This window comes from Lithobates pipiens, unplaced genomic scaffold (genome assembly GCF_037356315.1).
Source record: "Lithobates pipiens isolate NorthernLeopardFrog02 unplaced genomic scaffold, aLitPip1_a1.2 Scaffold_18, whole genome shotgun sequence".
In the NCBI taxonomy this organism is placed as follows: Eukaryota; Metazoa; Chordata; class Amphibia; order Anura; family Ranidae; genus Lithobates; species Lithobates pipiens.
Genome location: NW_027507758.1, coordinates 494,838,929 through 494,852,047, shown reverse-complemented (window position 1 = coordinate 494,852,047; position 13,119 = coordinate 494,838,929).

Here is a 13,119-nt window from a genome sequence, read left to right as displayed (position 1 = left end):
TTGGCTAACTGAGTTTGATTGGCAGTAGTGGGAGCCAAGGACACCACTGCTGTCTCTCAGCCAATCAGGAGGGAGAGGATGGCCGAGGAAGGGAGCTGCTGCACACATAAGGCTTTTTATCTTAATGCATAGAATGCATTAAGATAAAAAGCCTTCTGCCTTTACAACCACTTTAAGCAGATATCACTCCAGGCTAAGAGCTTTAGGCTGACTTTACCAATCGTTTAGCTTGTAGCTATCCTTACCCCATAGAGTTTAAACTTAATGTGGTCATAAACCCTTATATATACCCCAGGAAGTGACTGATCTCAGGTAATGGAGAGAGATTAAATAAATTCTCCTACATACGTTTTACCTGTTTATCTGCAGTCTTCTCTTCTCTACATCCATTCAAAATCCAGAATTTATAAAGCTTGTCTGAGCTGTCAGAAAAAGGAGGCAGGGAGATAAAATTACCCTCTACAGAGTTCAATGAGGAGAGCCCTGAGAGCTGATTGGAGGGAAGGGACACAATCCCTTCACACATCACACAGGAACAGAGCTGAGGCTGTCAATCAGTTGGAATCCCTCCCCGTCACCATTTTTCTCTTGGTGTCAGAAAAACTTGTCATAATTGATTCATGCAGACAGTATCAGACAGAAATGACACTTAGTGCTCTGATTGAGACGATTACACACTATAGAGGGATATGCTTTGTTCATATTTCATGTCTGTGATTTATAACCACTTTAATCACTTGCTGACCAGCAGCCGTCATTATACTGTGGCAGGTCGGCATGATCCCGTGAGCCGTCGTAGCTATACGTCGGCTCCTTTAAGTGGGATAGCAAGCGCACGCTGCACCGGGGGGTGCCGATGCTCGTGACCAGCGATCGTGATGACCGCCTGGCATGAGCGATTGCTGGGACACGAGAGGCAGAACAGGGACGTGTGTGTGTGTAAACACACAAATTCCTGTTCTGTTCTGAGAGGAGATGCATATCGTGAGGTCCTAATAGCTAGGAACCACAATCTGTCATCTCCTTTAGTCAGTCCCCTCCCCCTACAGTTAGAACACACAGTCAGGGAACACAATTAACCCCTCAATCGCCCCCTAGTGTTAACCCCTTCCCCTCCAGTGACATTTATACAGTAATCAGTGCATTTTTATAGCATGGATCGCTGTATAATTGGCAATCGTCCCAAAAATTTGTAAAAAGTGTCCAATTTGTCCGCCATAATGTCGCTGTCATGATAAAAATTGCAGATAGTAAAAAAATAATAATAATAAAAATGACATAAATCTATCCCCTAATTTGTAGACGCTATAACTTGCACAAACCATTCAATATACACTTATTGCGATTTTTATTACCAAATATGTAGAAGAATACATATTGGTCTAAACTGAGAAAAAATATTAGCTTTTTTAAAAGAAAATCGGGGATAATTATTATAGTAAAATGTACAAAATATTGTGTTTTTTTCAATTTGACGTTCTTTTTTTGTTTAACAAAATAAATTTATAGGGGGACAGTGTGTGTATGGGCTGGTCTGGCCAAATCCAAATAAACAAACACACATAAGCCTAGTGCACAAGGCATGGCACTAACCCCTCAGGATATTTTATGGATATTTCATCTTTGATTCGTTGGTATTGTTGGCAATATGTTGTAATGATCCATAATGGGGAACTTTTGTTAACCCATTTTTTTGAGAAAAGAAGATCCCGACTAGATTTCCCTTTTGCCTGTTTATATGCTTTTTTGAGGGTTCCATGAGAATACCCTCTGGCTCAGAGTCTTTTTCTCAATATAGCATTCTCCTGATCAAAAAAAGTATCAGTTGAACAATTCCGTCTCGCCCTAATGTATTAGGCAAAAGGGCTGATGCAAGTAAAGGTTTAGGATGGAAACTTGATGCTGAAAGAAAAGTATTCCCTGCCATGGATTTCCTATAAAATCCATGCTTGCTTTGAAGTAAACCCTCACTATTCTTTGTTATAGTGAGGTCCAAAAATGAAATGCTTGAGGGATCATGTGTCATCATGGTAAATTTAAGGTTAAATATATTCTTAGAGTTGATATAATTCAGAAACTGCCGTAAGACATCAATTGGGCCATCCCATATCATAATTACATCGTCAATGTAGTGATGCCATGTCACCACATGTCAAATATAGATATAGAGTATAGATCTCTTGCATATCCATGATCAATGTTTATCATACATTGACATGCTCATTTATACTGTGTGTACTTTTAATCAGTACAGATATGCAAACTTGTGCATTTTGGCCGACCATATACTGAAAGGAGTTGACACTCCAATCAGTGGGAGTTCTTTCAGTGTTCAGTGTTCTCCAATCCTCTCTGTCTGCTTCATTTTTTGGCCTTAACCATCAGCCACAGATCCTTAATTTGCACTGCATTTGTTGCGTATATGCAGGCCTAACCATAGCGACAGCCCCCCTGTGTATGACATGGTGGTATGCCTAGGCATGTGAGTATAAACGTAATATACAAGATGGTTCGATATCAAATGGCTGTGCTGTACTGAGCTGTAAATTTTATTATAAATTATATTACTATATGTAGCACTAACCCCCAAAGAAGCTGCTGGTTTTATTTGGGCTTGCCGTTACCTCACCTGCTCGCCTCTTCATCTTAGGGGGGTCCCGTTGGAAAGTAGCCCAAATGATGATAAATCCGACACTTTGGTGTTATTTAGGGATAACACCAAAGAAAGACAAAAGACGCAGTCCTTCAATAGAGGGTTAGAGGATAAAGGGGAGTTCAGGCACCTAGTAATTGCGAGTTAGAGGTATTAGTCAGATCCAGAGGAAAAACAGCTCCACAGACTGGATCCAGCAGTCACAGGATAGGCCTCTCTCACTTGACCTATCAGCCGATGAGGTGCTCAACAAAGTCTCTGCCACAGACTTGTCAATTGAACTTAGAGATTTTGAGAGTTTTAGGAAGAACTGCCATAGAGTACCAGATTCTTTCAGCTGACCCAGCGATACTGTAAGGATATTGATTTGGGTGGCGTCCTTCAACTTAGTTTCCAGGCTCCTCCAGAGACACCAGCCTTGCACTCAGTCCTCCACCTGAGAAGTCCACCCCTGGATCCTCCAGTTTTCTTGGCTTCTCCCCGCAAGCGAGACAGCACAGGACCACCCCTTTAGCAACAGGCCCCGAGGCGCAGATCCATGCGACACAGGCCCCAGGCCAGGAGGGCCATGAGGTCGGGATAGCGTACCCCAAGAAAAGGACCCGGAAACAGAAAAAAAATGATGTTGGTACCTTAAATACCCTCTCCCAGAAGGTACAGCAGTGAAACCACACCCACTGAACTTTTTCTGAGCAAGAGTTGGCATTCAATGCATCCAGCCTGCTGCTGTTCCACACTCACCGATGGTAACAGTGACACCTACGGTCAAGTGGGAATCAGTGCAACCCATCTGGACTGGTACAGAAACCAGAACTTTTAGAGAAATTAGTCTGAGCCAAACTATGTTCCACCATATTTAGCTTCAGACAATTAAATTTGAAAAAATAATAGCGTCTGCCCATCAGGAGCAGAGCGCTACATACCCCCCCCCCCCCTCTGCATTAGACGATGCTCCCATTGTCTGGAAAAATAAAGAAAGTCTGGTTCCTGGACTCAAAACTTGGACAGGGAAGGAAAAAGGGAAGGCAAAAAAAAAAAAACAGTCAACATATTTGAATAATTTTACATGCAAAAAAGTTACATAACACATAACTCCCATTTTCTAAACCATCTAAACCACCCACTCTCCAGCAGCTTGATAGAAGATTTCGTTGCTTTCCTGAAACAAAACACACAAGCAGAAAAACAGAAGCATACAAAATGTGCGACTATAGGAAGCAAAGCCTCACTTAAAAAAAACACTTTCTTTCCAACATATTTAGTGTGTGTCTAAGTGCAAAAGTCCAACCTGTTGTACAAACCTCCACCATCTAGTGGTGAAAGCGTTGAAGAACAACATCATTATACAAGTACTGTGGCCGGTAGATGGTCTTGACCCGAAGTCTCTTTACAAGAACCCTAGCGCTATCTAGCTAATCCCACAGTCCTTGCATTTTAAAAGAAAGAGAGTTCCGTCATAAGAACTGCCACTTGAAGTAAAAGGTGAAGGTGATAGATCACCAATAGAAATGGTGCAAGGGTGCATAGGGCAAAGTTATGGCTTTCCCCTATGCATCCACAGTTGTTATGAAGTAAACGATGTTGTCCTTTCCTGGCCGGCAAATAATTATTTTGTCCGCATGAATGTGTCTTCCATAACTCCAGTGTAGAAGACATCAGGTGAAACGATCATCCATAGTTGGGGAACATCCTGGCTTCCTAAAAGGTTTTGGCACTTTCAAATAGTCACAAACATCATCTGCATACCAACGTTCTCTATGCTGTTCAATCTCTTGCATTATTTCCTTAGGTATGTAGGGGAATTCCAGCCCATATTTGGTAGCTACCCGTTTATTCAGCAGCCGCTGTGATCGGGCGTGTCTAGGCAGGGATCGAGCACTTCCCAATCCAGGAGCCACACATGAGTTAGGCGACTTCTGTACTATGGCATAGGCGGGCAATTCTTTTGACCCGACTAAAGTATTATCTTTGGACACAATCTCACTAATGGTCACTAGGGTTCTCACCCGAGGCGATGCACTCCCCGAATTCAAGGTTAACCAACCAGACACATTACATGCTGTGGCAACATCATCAGCGTTTGCCCACAACATCTCTTGGGACATGGTTTCAAACAGGTCATCGTCCCCAGATATGTCCGACAAAGAGTCTATCTCAGAGTCCCGTAACTCTTCTGCCGGTAGATATCTACAAACAGTCCCACTAGGTAAACTTTCCCCAGAGTTCTCACCCATTCCTGTAGTGGATTCCTCGAGAGCGATCCCTTTCTCCGGATCCGGTCCAGGCAATTTCTGAGGTAGGCCTCGACCGCGGCCGCGGAAGGCTTTCAGGTATCCCACCTTCTTCTGAGTAGATGTAGGAAGGTGAGTGGTGGTGGAAGGAGCAGCTTCCACGATATCCATGGCTGTTCCTCTGATGGCAGTAACAGTACCACCTCCCTCAGGAACACTGATTGTAGCAGTAGGTTTAGAAGATGTAGGCCCGGCCCCAGGAGCAAATGTAGTGGTCTCCTCAGTGGCGATTCCCGTAGCCCAGTCCATCCTATAGGCACAAGGTGGCACGGTAGGCTGCTCCACTGCGAACAGGTACTCCCCGCAATGCAGACATCGAACAAATGGACAGCGTTCCAGGCAGTCTGATACTCATAGTGGTACCCCCAGAAAACATCCTGGGTCCCATAACAGATGGTGGTCCTGGCACTCAAAACATTTTCTCAGCAAAAAGATGAACTCTTCCCTTCAGCATCCTGACAGGGGAGGAGTTCAACCGACTGACCGAGGGGGTGGCAGGTGGTTTGTTTGCCACCCCCCCCCCCACAAAAAAAATGGAGCACCAGCGACCATTGGTTATGCCCATTGGCTGACCTTTGCTGGATCTCACAGAACTCAGTACTTTTGTTAAGTACCGTATTTATTGGCATATAACACGCGCCGGCGTATAACACGCACCCCAAGTTTAGCAGGGAATTTTGTGGAAAAAACTTTTAGGAGGGAAATTTAAGGGAAAAAAACGTACATTTAAATGCCCATCAATGCAGCCTTATCAGTGTCCATCTGAAGCCTCGTCAGCGTCATTTGCAGCCTTGTCATGCAGCCTGTCCGCATTGCAGCCTTGTCATGCAGCCTGTCCTCATTGCAGCCTTGTCATGCAGCCTGTCCTCATTGCAGCCTGTCCTCATTGCAGCTTGTCCTCGTTGCAGCTTGTCTGTCTTAGTGCATTGAGCGCTTATGTTTTTAAAAATCGTGCCACCGAGATGTCCCGTGTATCTCGGCGGCACCCGGAAGTTCTTTGCGGCTCTCGGAACTTCTCGGCGGCTTTCGGCCGCTCTCGGACCTCGGCGGCTTTCGAAAGGTCCGAGAGCGGCCGAAAGCTGCCAAGAAGTTCCGAGAGCGGCCGAAAGCCGCGAGAAGGGCTCTGGGCAGCTGAAAGCCGCTCAGAGCCCAAAAAATTGTGCTGAAATCGCGGAGTATCGGCGTATAACACACACCCGCGATTTTCCCCTGATTTTAAGGGGAAAAAAGTGTGTGTTATACGCCGATAAATACGGTACTTTTATTCATGATCCCTTTTTGTTTTCTGTTGCATTAAAGGCTAAGTTCACCTTTGAAACATGTTCCACCATATTTAGGATGGAGTATGCAACATGTTCCAGCTCTTGCCTTCTCTCCCTGAAAACCCCCCTCCCTGTGATAGTGGGCGGACAATCTAAACAAGTTCTGTGAATGAATGAATGAACTACAAGTACCATCATGCAGCGATGTTGATGGCTTGTAATTCTCAATGAACTGCGAGGGCGCTGGTGAGCACTCTCGTAGTCCATTGAGTTTTCCTGCAATTCTGTAACTGCCTACTTGTATCGGAGGGACAGGCAAATAGTGTACTGAATGTCTGCAAGATCCTGGCATTGTACCTGTGATCTGCAGGTGCAATGCTTTATAGGCTCCAGTGTTAATTAACATTTTAAATTCACATTTTTTTTACCTGCAAAAAGATGAAATTTTTTTTTTTTTATGTGAACTTATGTATTTTCCATAAAATACTTGGTGGCAGTATAACAGATTAACTAGGTAGTTAACTAAATCCAGTGTCAATTGCTCTTAGTCTACTGGCACCTAGATTGTAGTCTCTCGAGCTGGAAAATCTTTGTGCAGGTTGAGCCTGAGTGTCATTGTCACATATTGGTGACATCATGTTGTGAGTTTAACCAACCATTTGTCACATGTTGGTGAAGGTGGATGGGATCTTACACTGTTTTTGTCACATTGGGTACATAGCACACTTAATCATTTACAAAAATTAACAGTGAAAAAAAAAAGAAAACATAAAAAACAAACAGTTTTTTGACAAGTCCGTTAATAAAAAAAAAAAAAAAAAAAGTCCCTTGATGTTCATCCACCATATCATTCAATGATATCACCAGCTGAGACGTGTATTCCATTCACTTCCCTCCTGCCGATTGATAGGCTGAGCAAATGACAGCTATTACATAGAAAGGACAGGATCTCTTGGGTGACATCATTGACCATATGTCCAATGACAACCCCCGGGAGACCCTGCCTCTTTGCTGATATTATGGTGACGTTGACCTGGAGATGTCATTCAACAGGAGTCAAGTAACAGGTTCAAACGTGTCAGAGGGTTTTTAGATTTTTTCAACGAGCCTCTGGCATTGTGATTGACATGTATCTGCCTCACTTGATGACATGATTCAGGTTGAATTTCCTACATAGGACTTTTTTTTTTTATTAAAGGACTTGTCAAACATTATGGGTCTGTGTTTACTATTGACATTTTTGTGAATATTCAATCCCCTTATTCATTCCCATAGGGGAGGCAGTATCTTCAGGCTCCCTTATTTTTAAAGGTGGCTTTCTAGATACTGATAAGCCCCATCTCCCCCCAACCTGCCCACAGATCTGATTGATGGTGGATTTACAACATAGGAAATTACTTGCTCAAAATTGTGTGTTTGTGTTTACTATTTTTTTTTTTTTTTGTGAATGAATAGGCCCTTATTTATTCATGTATCTTTAGGCCCTCTTATTTTTAAAGGTGGCTTCTAGTTTCCAACAAACCACCCTGCCCACACACCTGGTCTAGGCTTGTAGGGAAGAGAGCACTTGTTCGCATCAACTTAGGGACAAAGTGTTTTACCAAGAGTGGTCCTGCATGCTCACCTTTCCTACTTTCCTGAACACCCAGGCTGCATGCTCAGATAAGTGCCTAGTATGGATTTTTGTGTAGGGTGACAGCTGTATTTGCTGAGCGGGGATGAATCACTAGTTGTTGAGATGCCAGCAGGTTCTGGCTTGCTAAAGTCAGCCTTAGATGGGTCGAATCTCAGCCACTATATATGGGCATGCTGAATGTACCCAAGTCAATGAACTTTGGTACAACCAGCCTGTTAGATTTTACATGTGATTATTGATAATGGCTATTATAGCCTCTAGCAAAAATCACTGTGTTCTCCAGGCGGGGATGGCTCCCCCCCCCCCCCCCCGTCAGGAGAACACAATGACTCCATGGGTGGGATTTCCCCATCTACACTGACTGGGGGATCGCTCCATCTATGGCCAGCTTAACGAACAGGAGCCTTGAGCAGGAATTTGTCACATTTGGCATCGATATTAATACCATTGCTAAATGTTTACTGTCACACTGCCGAAGGCTTGCTGCTTAGCCGAAAATGTATTTGTTCCATCATTTTCACAGAAAACTCCATAGACTATATACAGCCCTGAGGTTCCCCTTATTATTTCCCCTGCTGGTCAAATATTCTTAGCCTGTATTTCCTTTATTCATGAATGTCCTTTAACTCTTATGATCAAATGTTTTATTGAAGGAACACCTGAAGTATAGAATGTTCTTCTGAGCACCTGTTTTAATGGCTATTTTTCTCTAATGTGGCGTACACACAACCAGACTTTTCAACAGACTACGTCCGACAGAATGAATCCATCTGATATTACGATCATGTATGGGTTCCAGCAGACTTTTTTCCCCAAAAGTCAGACGGACCTAGAAATAAGACACGTTTCAAATCTTTCCGATGGACTCGAGTCCAGTTGAAAAATCAGTTCCTCTGTATGCTAGTCGGACAGGTGAAAACTGACGCTAGGGCAGCTATTGGCTACTGGCTATGAACTTCCTTACTCTGGTGTGGTCGTACATCATCACATTCGAATCTGTCGGACTTTGGTGCGCTTGTGTGTGGCCAAGTCCGTTCGTTCTGAAAGTCCGTCGGAACTCTGCAGAAAATCTGTCAGGGAAAATCGTCGGACCTAATCTGTCGAAAAGTCCGGTTATGTGTACGCATCATTAGGGTTGAATATTAGAGAATGTAACCTTCACTTGGGGAAAGGCAACAAATAGAAACTGGCATTACACACATATCACAAACATTATGAATATTATTTGCTACACTTATACGCAACACAATTTGTTTTACCCCATACAGTATATGGATAATTATTTACTTTTAACTTCACTGTACTCTGAATTACTGTATGAACCATTCCACATGGTTTTCAATGTCTAGAGAATTGTTTCATTACCAGATGGTCCTGGAAAGTAAAGCAACTGCAGACAACAATGCCTGGACACAGTGTTTATTTGTACATACAGTAAGTGTCTTATATTATATAAAGAAATTGATAGTTATTTTCCTTACCTAATACACCTCTTTCCTACATTCTGAGCTCTTGCATCAACATTCATAAGGTGACTGGCTCTGCGTATTCCAAGTGGCTAGGAAATATCTCCATTGTCTGCCTTCTTCACCCTCATTTCCATGTTTCTCTGCGATATCATTCACCTCTAAGACCCTGTTCCAAGAATCTAACCAACATTCTAAACTTTCATATTAAGTACTTTCAGCTTTATACTTCCACAGTTCAGTAATCTTGTGCAAATTCAAGCTTCTGCAACAGCCAAATCTCTGCAGGCTCGGGAAAAGTCTTTCAAACCACAAAAAAGCTTGCACATTACCTCCAACTATTTAATGAAGGGATAAGTTGTCCAATGAGTTATACCTGGGTTCAAAGGAATGTTTATAGCTTATTGCAAATAGAAGTCCATTATGAACCTAGGGAATTAATAGCCTGAGTACTATATCAGGTCATGTTTGAAAACTAACACTTTTCTGTAAGCAATCATTATTCTGAACATCCTTTATAGTAAATAAGCATTGGGGCTAGGGGCTGGGAATGATTTCAAAGCCTACAAATGTATTCTAGTGGCCAGAGGGGACATGCGCCACCACTCATCATTTATACTCTAAGAGGCTCAAATAGTCCAATGATAGCCCTTTTAGTGATTTAAAGTGAAAGTAAACCTGAAACACAACTTTCCCTAAAACAATTCCCCAGTACTTAATTAATACAATAAAAAAAAAGAGGATTAGTAAGGTCCTGTTCTTGAGTTGGACCATCCTAACACAGAATATTTAGGGTGTTCAGTGAAGATAAATATGGCAGCTTCCTGCTGCAAATGGTTGCTAGGGAAACAGCAGGTTTTAGCAACCGCCATGTCCTTAGCAGTCACCGACATAATTTATCCTATTTTCATTCTTGGCTGGGAGACTTGAACTAGTGTACAGTTGTACTCAAAAGTTTGCATACTGTTGGATATTGGTAATATTCCATATGTATCATTTTTAACCACTTGGCTACCAGGCACTTACACCCCCTTCCTGCCCAAGCCATTTTCCATCTTTCAGCGCTGTTGCACTGTGCTACACTGTACCCAAACAAGTTTTTTATAATTTTCTTCACACCCAAATATAGCTTTCTTTTGGTGGTTAATCACTGCTGGGTTTTTTATTTTTTACAAACATTTTTTTTTTGAAAAAAAGGTTTTTTACTTTTTTCTGTCAGTAAATTTTGTAACTAATTCGTTTTTCGCCTTCACAGATGTGTGCTGATGAGGCAGCACTGATGGGCACTGATAGGTAGAACTGGTGGGCATTGATGAGGTGGTACTTATGGGCACTGATGAGGTAGCACTTATGAGCACTGATGAGGTGGCACTGATGAGGAGGTACTAATATGCCGCACTTATGGCCATTGATAGGTGGCACTGATATGTGGTACTGATAAGCATTGATAGGTGGCACTGATGGGCACTGTTAGGTGTCACTGTTGGGCACTAATAGGCAGCACTGGTGGGCACTCGTAGGTGGAATGGATAGGTGACATGGATAGGCGGTACTGATGGGCATTGATGGGTGGCACTGATGGGCAACACTGATGGGCATTGGTCGACAGAAGTGATGGGCATTGATGGGCAGCACTGATTGCCAGCACTGACTGGAATCGCTAATGGGCACTGACTGGTGGCACGTGTGGGCACTAATTGCTGCCACTGGTGGGCACTGATTGCTGGCATTGGTGGGGAATGGTGGGCACTGATTGGTGACACTGTATTGCTATATTGTAATCAGGGCACGGCATGCAAGAGTGGTTGTTCTGTCATATGACGGCGTCCCAGAACGAGAGTCGTACTGCCCCAGCGTCATTTGACGGTAAGCGAGCAGCAAGCAGTTAAAGAAAACATGAGTGAGCAGACAAAACACATTTTTTTTTATTTCTTATGGCATTCATATTCAACTGTAGGTCATAACAGAATATCACAATCATAAAACAAAACATGGCAACAAGTAAACAAATGAAATGCCCCCTGTTCAAAAGTCTGCATACCCTTAGCTCTTAATACTGTATATTGCCCCCTTTAGCATCAATGACAGCGTACAGTCTTTTGTAAAAGCTGACTGTGAGGCCCTAAATTCTTGCAGGTGGTATAGCTGGTCTCAGAAAAATGCCTCCAGGTCATGAAAGTCTTTAGTTTATCTTGCATGAACTGCATGTTTGAGATCTCCCCAGAGTGTCTCGACAATATTAAGGTCAGGAGACTGTAATGGCCACTCCAAAACCTTTACCTTTTTTTGCTGTAACCACTGGAGGGTCAACTTGGCCTTTTGCTTACGGTCATTGTCATGATAGAGAGTCCAAGAGTGTCCCATGCGCAGCTTTTGTGCAGAAGAATGAAATTTCTGATAACATGCTGCATTCATCTTGCCAACAATTTTTCACAAGATTCCTTTAGAGCTCCCACCCCCTCAAAACATCACTGCTCTACCACCATGCTTCACATTGGGGATGGTATTCTTGTCACTATATGCCCCTACCCAAACATAGCGCTTATGGTTGTGATCATAAAGCTCTATTTTGGTCTCATCCAGATTACAGTGTGCCAGAAGCTGTGAGAAGTTTCAATGTGTTGTTGGGCATATATTGTAACTGGGCTTTTTTTGTGGCATTGATGCAGTAAAGACTTATTTCTGGCAACTCAACCATGCACCTCATTTTAGTTCAAGTTTTGTCATAGTGTGCTCCTTGAAACAACCACACCTTCTTTTTCCAGAGCAGCCTGTATTGCTCCTTAGGTTACCTGCGGGTTTTTCTTTGTATCCTGAACAATTTGGCAGTTGTGGCTGCAATCTTTCTTGGTCCACATGACCTTGGCTTGGTATCTAGAGATTCCCAAATTTTCATCTTCTTAAAGTGGAATTCCAGTGAGAACCTAACTAACTCTAAACCTACTCTCTGCCACATTCTAAGCCTAATCTATCTAATAATGTGACCTGACACAACCTAATCATAGCAGCAGAAAGCCTCCATCCCTAATATATGTTTAAACAAAAAAAGGAAGAGGAAAGAATGGGACTTTATATGAGGCATTTCACTGAATAAATATCTAGTTTATATTGATCATTAAATTGTTAATTAATTCCAAATTAAGTTAAAAAGTATCAGTAATATTTGGTAAAAGGCATGCAATACTGTAAATGCCAGTTCACTTGTATACACATACAATTATTATAGAAAGTAAAATACAACATGATTAGCAGTACAATTTCATAGGTCATTCGTCTACTAATAATAAACATAAGCCATTGCTCTCAGTGAGCCAAACTTGTCATTTCAAAGTGTACTCGACACGCGTTTCATGGCTTATCATGAGTAAAATTCTCTGAAATTAAATCAATAACATATCTATAAATATAGGATACCCTTTAAAAAGAGAACCGTCTCTCAAAAAAAGGGGGGGTCTATAACTTACAAAATGGTCCAATAGCAACGCCCAACCTCTATCCAAGGGAAGCCGGGGGACAGGGATGATGATCTCTCCAGGGGCTGAGGTGAGGTATCCCATCCAAACCGGGGACCATATTACAACCATGTCAATCTTGTATGTGCTTGACAACCCACACTGCTCTGCAAGGATATGTAAATGAGACCAATAAAGAAAGCTGTATTAATGTGGATGAGTGATACATTTTTTGATTATGGTGTGGCAGGTCGGTAGAAAAGTGGGTGACTTGGATTTCATTTCGGTGGGCACATGCCAGTGTTAATTTTGGAAGCGAATTTGGATTTAGTTTTAGTCTTAGGCCGCGTACACACGAG